Source organism: Calonectris borealis, chromosome 11 (assembly GCF_964195595.1).
Source record: "Calonectris borealis chromosome 11, bCalBor7.hap1.2, whole genome shotgun sequence".
NCBI lineage: Eukaryota > Metazoa > Chordata > Aves > Procellariiformes > Procellariidae > Calonectris > Calonectris borealis.
In genome coordinates, this window is record NC_134322.1 from 24,521,285 (window position 1) to 24,528,679 (window position 7,395).

At 54.1% G+C, this 7,395-nt stretch overlaps 3 non-coding genes across 3 annotated transcripts; all 3 read left to right on the forward strand.

The window, feature by feature from the left end:
- Window positions 1-1,641: 1,641 nt before the first annotated feature.
- TRNAS-AGA (transfer RNA serine (anticodon AGA)) lies at window positions 1,642-1,723 on the forward strand. The gene has a single exon. It is a non-coding gene; the product is annotated as a tRNA-Ser (tRNA).
- A 4,394-nt stretch (window positions 1,724-6,117) lies between these two features.
- TRNAG-UCC (transfer RNA glycine (anticodon UCC)) lies at window positions 6,118-6,189 on the forward strand. Its single transcript has one exon. It is a non-coding gene; the product is annotated as a tRNA-Gly (tRNA).
- A 1,123-nt stretch (window positions 6,190-7,312) lies between these two features.
- On the forward strand, window positions 7,313-7,395 carry TRNAL-CAG (transfer RNA leucine (anticodon CAG)). The gene has a single exon. It is a non-coding gene; the product is annotated as a tRNA-Leu (tRNA).

Sequence of the window (7,395 nt, forward strand, 5' to 3'; positions counted from 1 at the left end):
GGGGTCTCAGGTCTTAGTTACCAGCAACAGCGTTCCATCCAGTTCCAGTAAACTTCCGGGTGGCTCTGCAATGCTGGAGCCTCCACAGGGTAGGTCAGCGTCTCCAGGGTGACTTCAGCTCAGACAGACAGGCCTTTGAGCCATTACATAAAGAACAGGCCTCCTCCCACCGCACCCCCAAATTGCATGCCTGGCCTCAGTGTGTCCCTTGACGACCACCTAGGCACTGTTGATCTTCTTTTGGACCCTGCCACAGCACATGCTTTTCCTGCCAGGTGCAGCTAGCAGCACCAGCAGTTCCTGGACAAAAATGCCTCTCTCCTGGCTCCTGTACCAGCACCGCAGTGAACAGTCAAGCCTGGTGGCCTCCCAGCAGGCAGAAAGCACTGGTCTCAGTTGGTCTCAAGGCTGCGGGGAGGTAAGGGGACTGGCCCGAAAGCCCAGGGGAAACCTGGGCATTGTTTGAACAGAAGAGCCTGGCTGCAGAACGTGTAAGACACCCACCCTGGAGCCAGGTTGATGAGACATTTGTCAGCATTGGCCAGGAATCGAAGCCGGGTCAACTGCTTGGAAGGCTGCTACGCTCATCACTATTCCACCAACGCACCCGTGGGCAGTGCTGCCTCCTGCTCCTCCAGATCAGAGCCTGGCTGCCTCCTGCTGCTCCACTTCACAGACTGACCGGCCTCCTCCTTCGAGCCCCCCGCACACACACTTCCTCAAGCCGCTCCTCATGCTCACCCTCTCGACTGCAAACACCTCCCACCCTTGCTCTGCATGCAGACAGGCACTGCCAGATGCACCACCTCCATAGCAACCACTCAATGCCATTTTCCAAATATTCCTGCTCCAGAGCCAAAAGGCAATAAGGGCTACTTTCACCTAATAATGGAAATATTTGCTTTTGTGGATCGTTCAATATTCTGCTTTATACTCAGGAATTGGACAATGCTTGCCAGCGCTGGAAAAAAGTTCAGGACATACCTATTCCACCAAAACAAGCGCTCTCCTGTCTCCTTTTAAGTCTTCCATACCTCTCATTTATTCTCCCTTTCACCCTCCACACTTCTCCTCAGCCAGGCTACGCCCTTTCCATAGATCTCTCTCACTCTTACAAGCCATTCCCTCTACACACCAACAACCTGCAGGCAGTCGTGGTCTTTGTTCAAGGGTTGACACCACCCTACGTCCCCAAGAGGCTGGAGGTGCTGCCTGGAGGTCACCATCTTCCCTGCAGGAATGTCCCCACCCTAGTGCTCATAGCAGGTTTGGAGTCCCCCGCAGATAAATTTGAGAAGCAAAGCGGGGTCTAATAGGCCACCCCACAACTGCCACCATCCCTGGTTGTCTCCACATAGCTGCCTTCCCTTCTTCTCTGGAAGCAGTCAAGACCAGCTGGGGAGTGGAACCACCTGGCCGTGGCAGGGTAACCCAGATGCCCGGCTGAGGACAAGGTGCTGGGAGCTGCAGCCATAGCCCCTGTGGTTATGCCCCTAAAGGCCTCTGGAAGCCTGGTACCTGTCATGCTCAGTGCAGGTCTGAACTGCAGGGCTCCGAGTGAAGCCTGGCCCTGAAACTCCCAGGGAGCCGGGTGTCATTGCACAGGGCATGTGATGAGCAGGGCAGAGAGGGCTGGAGCAGGTAGTTGTGGCCGAGTGGTGAAGGCGATGGACTAGAAATCCATTGGGGTTTCCCCGCTCAGGCTCGAATCCTGCCAACTACGGGGCGCAGTCCTCTTTTGGGCTGCCTGCAATTAACCACCCTGCAGCTGTGGGACTCGGCTCCATACTGTACCTGGTGCCCAGGGAGACAGTAAAACCCCCTGGCCTACAGCACTTGTCCTTGCCCACCCCCCACCCCCACCCCACAAATTCCTGGGTGAATGGGAAGGTAGGTAAGTTGCGGGAAGAGAACGGACCAGTGCTGAGTATGAGCCATGAAAAGAGGTCCACTGTTGTTGGTTGTTGAGCAGAACTTAAGAGCCTGATCTCACCTGACACCCCGAGCGGCACAGCCATACCAGCTGTCTTCCCTACACCTGAAACTACAGCAGCTCATCTCCAAAGAGAGTCTGCGCAACGTGGCCCTCATTGCTAACGAAGAAGGGAAGACACCTCATGGATCTGAGATCTTGCCAGCACTCCCAAAGTGCCCCTCAGCCAGGCAGACGGGTGGGTGTGGAGCAGCAGGCAGAGCACAGCACAGGGCTCCCCCCACAAGGCAGTGGGTGTCCTGGGGACACAGGTGTTTCTCCCTTCCCATCAGGCAGCTCAATCCCAACTTCCCAGCTGCAAGTGGGGACCTCCAGGACTCTGCAGGTTTGGAAGAGGACAAGGCTGGTGCTACTTTGGGAAACACCAATGTGATCAACTTGACCATCTGGGGGTTTTCTCCATCCTAGGCTGTTTGCTGCCTTGCCCGCTCACAGGTCCAGCCAGGGCCAAGCAGGAATTCCCAATGGGCGCTGTATTGGCTACATGTGGCTAGGTGTTGGTAGTGGAGGGGAGAGGGGTGCTGCAGGGTGGCCTCTGTGAGAAGAGCTAAGGGACTGTCCTGTGCCAGCCACAGCTGGTTCCAGCTGCCTCCACAACACTGAGCCATCTGTGAAGCTTGTGGCATGGAGAGCACCTGTGATGGAGCTCCAGGATGAGTTGCTCCTTCCCTTGCCGGGCCATGACATTTCATAGAATCATAGAATCGTAGAATCATTAAGGTTGGAAAAGACCTCTAAGATCATCGAGTCCAACCGTCAACCCAACACCACTATGCCCACTAAACCATGTCCCTAAGTGCCTCATCTACACGTCTTTTAAATACTTCCAGGGATGGTGACTCTACCACTTCCCTGGGCAGCCTGTTCCAAGGCCTGACCACTCTTTCAGTAAAGAAATTTTTCCTAATTGTCCTGGTTTCGGCTGGGATAGTGTTAAATTTCTTCCTAGTGCTATGTTTTGGATTTAGTATGAGCTGAATGTTGATAACACTGATGTTTTCGGTTGTTGCTAAGTGCCCTCCTAGTCCAAGGACAGCTCCCATGCTTACTGACTGAGCTACGTACACAAGATGGGAGGGAACATAATCAGGACAGCCAGCCCAGCTGGCTAATGGGGTATTCCATACCATGTGACGTCATGCTCAGTATATGAACGGTAGGCGTGATCCAGGAAGTACCGATCGCTACTTGGTTATCGGTCAGCGCGGGTGGTGAGCAATTGCATTGTGCATCATTCATTATGTATATTTTATCATTATCATTATTATTTTCCCTTTTCTGTTCTATTAAACTGTCTTTACGTCAACCCACAAGTTTTTCTCACTCTTACCCTTCCGATTCTCTCCCCGTCTCGCTGGGGTGGGGGGGAGTGAGTGAGCGGCTGCGTGGTATTTGGCTGCCTGCCAGGTTAAACCACGACACTAATGTCCAATCTAAACGTCCCTTGGCGCAACTTGAGGCCATTTCCTCTCGTCCTATCGCTGTTACTTGGGAGAAGAGAATGACCCCCACCTCGCTACAACCTCCTTTCAGGTAGTTGTAGAGTGCGATGAGGTCTCCCCTCAGCCTCCTCTTCTCCAGCCTAAAGAGTTCGAGTTCCTTCAGCCGCTCCTCACCAGACTTGTGCTCCAGACCCTTCACCAACTTCGTTGCCCTTCTCTAGACACGCTCCAGCACCTCAATGTCCTTCTTGTAGTGAGAGGCCCAAAACTGAACACAGGATTCGAGGTGCGGCCTCACCAGTGCCCAGTACAGGGGCACGATCACCGCCCTACTCCTGCTGGCCACACTATTTCTGATACAAGCCAGGATGCTGTTGGCCTTCTTGGCCACCTGGGCACACTGCCGGCTCATGTTCAGCTGGCTGTCAACCAGCACTCCCAGGTCCTTTTCCTCTGGGCACTTTCCAGCCCCTCTTCCCCAAGCCTGTAGCGTTGCATGGGGTTGTTGTGAACCTCATACAATTGGCCTCAGCCCATCGATCCAGCCTGTCCAGGTCCCTCTGCACAGCCTTCCTACCCTCCAGCAGATCAACACTTCAATTGCAATGACCCTTCAAAAACAATCGGGAGTGGCCTCTTCCAGAAGTCCTCCTTGTCTGAGTGCTTCCATGAGCTGGCAGCAGGGAGATGGCTTGGGTATCTGCAAGGGAGCTCCCTGCTACCTGAGTACCTGATGGGCCAGAAACCAGAAGATCCCTTGGATATTGACTGTGAGGTCACTTCTGGCTCAGCAGGTGATGGGTCAGCCACAGGAACACTGCTTGCGCTAGGTGCTTGTCTTCATTCCATAGTGGATAGCACTGCATGGTATATCTTTTTATATCCGAACACTTCTTGGTCCAAAGGAAAAGGACAGCCCATCAGAGGGAGAACTGAGACCATGTGGTTTTGACAGTGTCAGAAATGGCCGTCAGGCAATCACAAAGCAATATGAGAACCCATGGGGAATGACGCTGTCAAAAGTTGCCTCTTTGCACATTTAGTGAGTGGGGGCTTCCTTGCCTGATGTGCTTCTGGGTACACGGGTAGTGGTGGCTGGTCCTGACAGCCAATCACAGGTCTGCCTGAGAGTTGGTGGGTATGATGAGGTCAAGAAATGGCTGTCAGCCAATCACAGAGCAGTATGAAAACATCTTAGTTACGGTGTTTAATAAGAAAATAGCAGCTGAAAGAAAATGGTACTCCCCGTGTCTGTAGGCAAAGGTAGGTCCTGGTTCGATGTACTTCTTCATTCATCAGTGCTGGCATGGGGATTCACCAAAGCAATCATCCACCACCAAAACCAGTAGCAGCACACGGCAGATTTTAGCCCAGGAACAGGTAATGGGTAGAGCCCTGCAAAGCAAATTACTTACGGGCCTGCAACATGGAATGTAGCAGATGCTCTTATCCAACCAAGTTATATAGAGCAAGAAACCTGAGCTAGAAATGATCCACCTGCCCTATTTGCACATTATACAATAGGAATAATAATCATTATCCTAGCGTTGCCTGCTTTTCACTCACCGATTGCTGAGCTAATACTAGACAAGTGTATTAGATATGGACATATCCAGTGCCTTAGACGAAATCCAGGCTAGTTGTTGTGCCTTTTTAAGTCCACCAAAGCCCACACCATACAACCACACGTTAGCTCGGGACAACGTGAACGTGCCTCCGTCTGGGGCAGGTGGAGACCTGTGTTAGCTCAGTGTTATGCCCAACGGTATTGCCAATGGGCACTGTATTGGCTACACATGGCAAGGTGTTGGTAGTGGAGGGGTTAGGGGGTGCTGCAAAGTGGCCTCTGTGAGAGGAGGTAAGGGTCTGCCCTGTGTCAGACACAGCCAGTTCCAGCTCCACAGTGGCACAGTGGACCCACCGCACGACACATCGTCAAAGTTTGTGGTCCCTCTGTGAAAACATATTCCAGAAAGGGCAGAAATTGCCGGGCAGAGAGAGGTGGAAGGAACAAAAAGAGTGGGAAAGAGCAGAGGGAAGATGCACCCTGCTTGGGCAGGTAAAAGGGTCTAGGAGTGAAGGACTAAAGTTGAGCCTGGGACAGGGGAGAGGAAAGGTGGTGGTTTATGTTTGTCTTTTTGTTTCTCACTACGTGAATCTGTTTTAATTGGCAAAAAATTATTTGTTCCCAAGTCAAGCTTGCTTTGCTCACAACAGTTTTTCCTAAGCCATGTCCTTGTGTTTATCTTGACCCTGGAGCTTTGTCGTCCTATTTTCAATGCACTGTCCCCCACTGAAGGTGCGGAGAGGAGTGAGCAGCCGGGTGGGTGTTTGGCTGTGCTTATACCACCACACAAACGCACCTACACTTGCATAGTACATGCACAGCTGGCACACATATGAACGCAGATGGGGAGCGGCACCATTACCAGCACCCAGCAGCTTGAGATTCCCTAGCCAACATCTCACACACAGAGAAGCACACACACATCCCAGCAGCTTGATGTCATGTGTGTGCAGAGGCTGGAAAGAGGAGGCTGGCCAGTCTGTGAAGTAGAGGAGCAGGAGGCAGGCCAGTTTGTGAGCTGGAAGAGCGGAAGGTAGGTGAGGTTGGGAAGTGCAGGAGCAGGAGCAAGGCCAGGCTCTGGGCTGGAGGAGCAGGAGGCTGCAGTGCATCCAGGAGCGTTGGTGGTATAGTGGTGAGCATAGCTGCCTTCCAAGCAGCTGACCCGGGTTCGATTCCTGGCCAACGCAGACAAGCTTTTCTTCAGCCGGGCTCCACAGTGCCTTGCCTCTCCTGCTCCAAAACAGCCCAGCTTCCCTCAGCAAGTTCAGCTCCCATAGGGCAGTCGAGTCACTCCCCTTGGCTCCCCCTGCAGCCTTGCCTCATGGCCAGGCCTTGGGGCACCTCCAAACCCAGCAGACACAGGCCTGGTTTTCAGCCAGGCCAGCTTTGGCAAAAGCACACTGCGGGCGCTGCTTTGGGCCATACAGAGATTCTCAGGGAGTGTTGAAGCACTGGAGCAGGTGCCCAGAGAACTTTGGGATTCTCCATGCCTGCGTATCGCACTCAAGTTTCAATGGGGCTCAGGCACTGAGCAGCCTGCTCTAGCTTTGGGGCTAGCCCTGCTTTGAGCAGGCATTTGGACTAGTGACCTCCTGAGATGCCATCCATGAAGCAACAAGTCCCAGAGAGAGCTGTGCCCTCCTTCCTCTGCACCATGGGCAGTAAGTGAGCCTCTTCCCCACAGCAACTGGAGCTCAGCCGTTGCTCAGCACTTGGCGCATCTCCTGTCCTTTCGCCTTGACTCTCCAGCCCCTTTCCCACACACTGGCTCCTTGAGACTGGCACAGTGCTCGCCCAGGGGTTGGTGTGGCAGAGACCTCCTTGCCCAGCCTTCCCGGCCCCAGGCAGGGAAGAAGGAAGCACCCTTGTTGCCCCAAGGAACCATCCATGAGGCAGCACTGCCGACCAAGTGCTTGGCTTGCATATCCTGGGGCTCTGTAGGGAATGGAGGAAGTCATGGGAAAGGTACACGTGTGCCTGGAGCCCCTTGACCGGATGTTGGCAGGTGCAGAGCCGTAACTTGCTGACGGTTCCTTTGGTTGCTCCCGTGAAGGATTGCCTCGGGCTTTGTGAGACACATTGGAAGTGTGCTGCCCCTGTGCTGGGTACTCCTGTTCCACGTGGCCTGAAGTGCCTGGAGGTGCTGTGGTCACCTGCCAGCAGCCCTCGGTGGGGGTGGGCAAGGGTGCTCCCAGGCGCAGCTCCCCCTGCAGCAGTGCCAGGAGAAGGCTGGCTGAGCTGGGCTGGCTCTGGCAGCTGCAGGGGGAGGAACGGCAGCAGCCGAGGCAGCGCTAGCAGCAGCAGCAGAGGGTCAGGATGGCCGAGCGGTCTAAGGCGCTGCATTCAGGTTGCAGTCTCCCTGGGAGGCGTGGGTTCGAGTCCCACTCCTGACA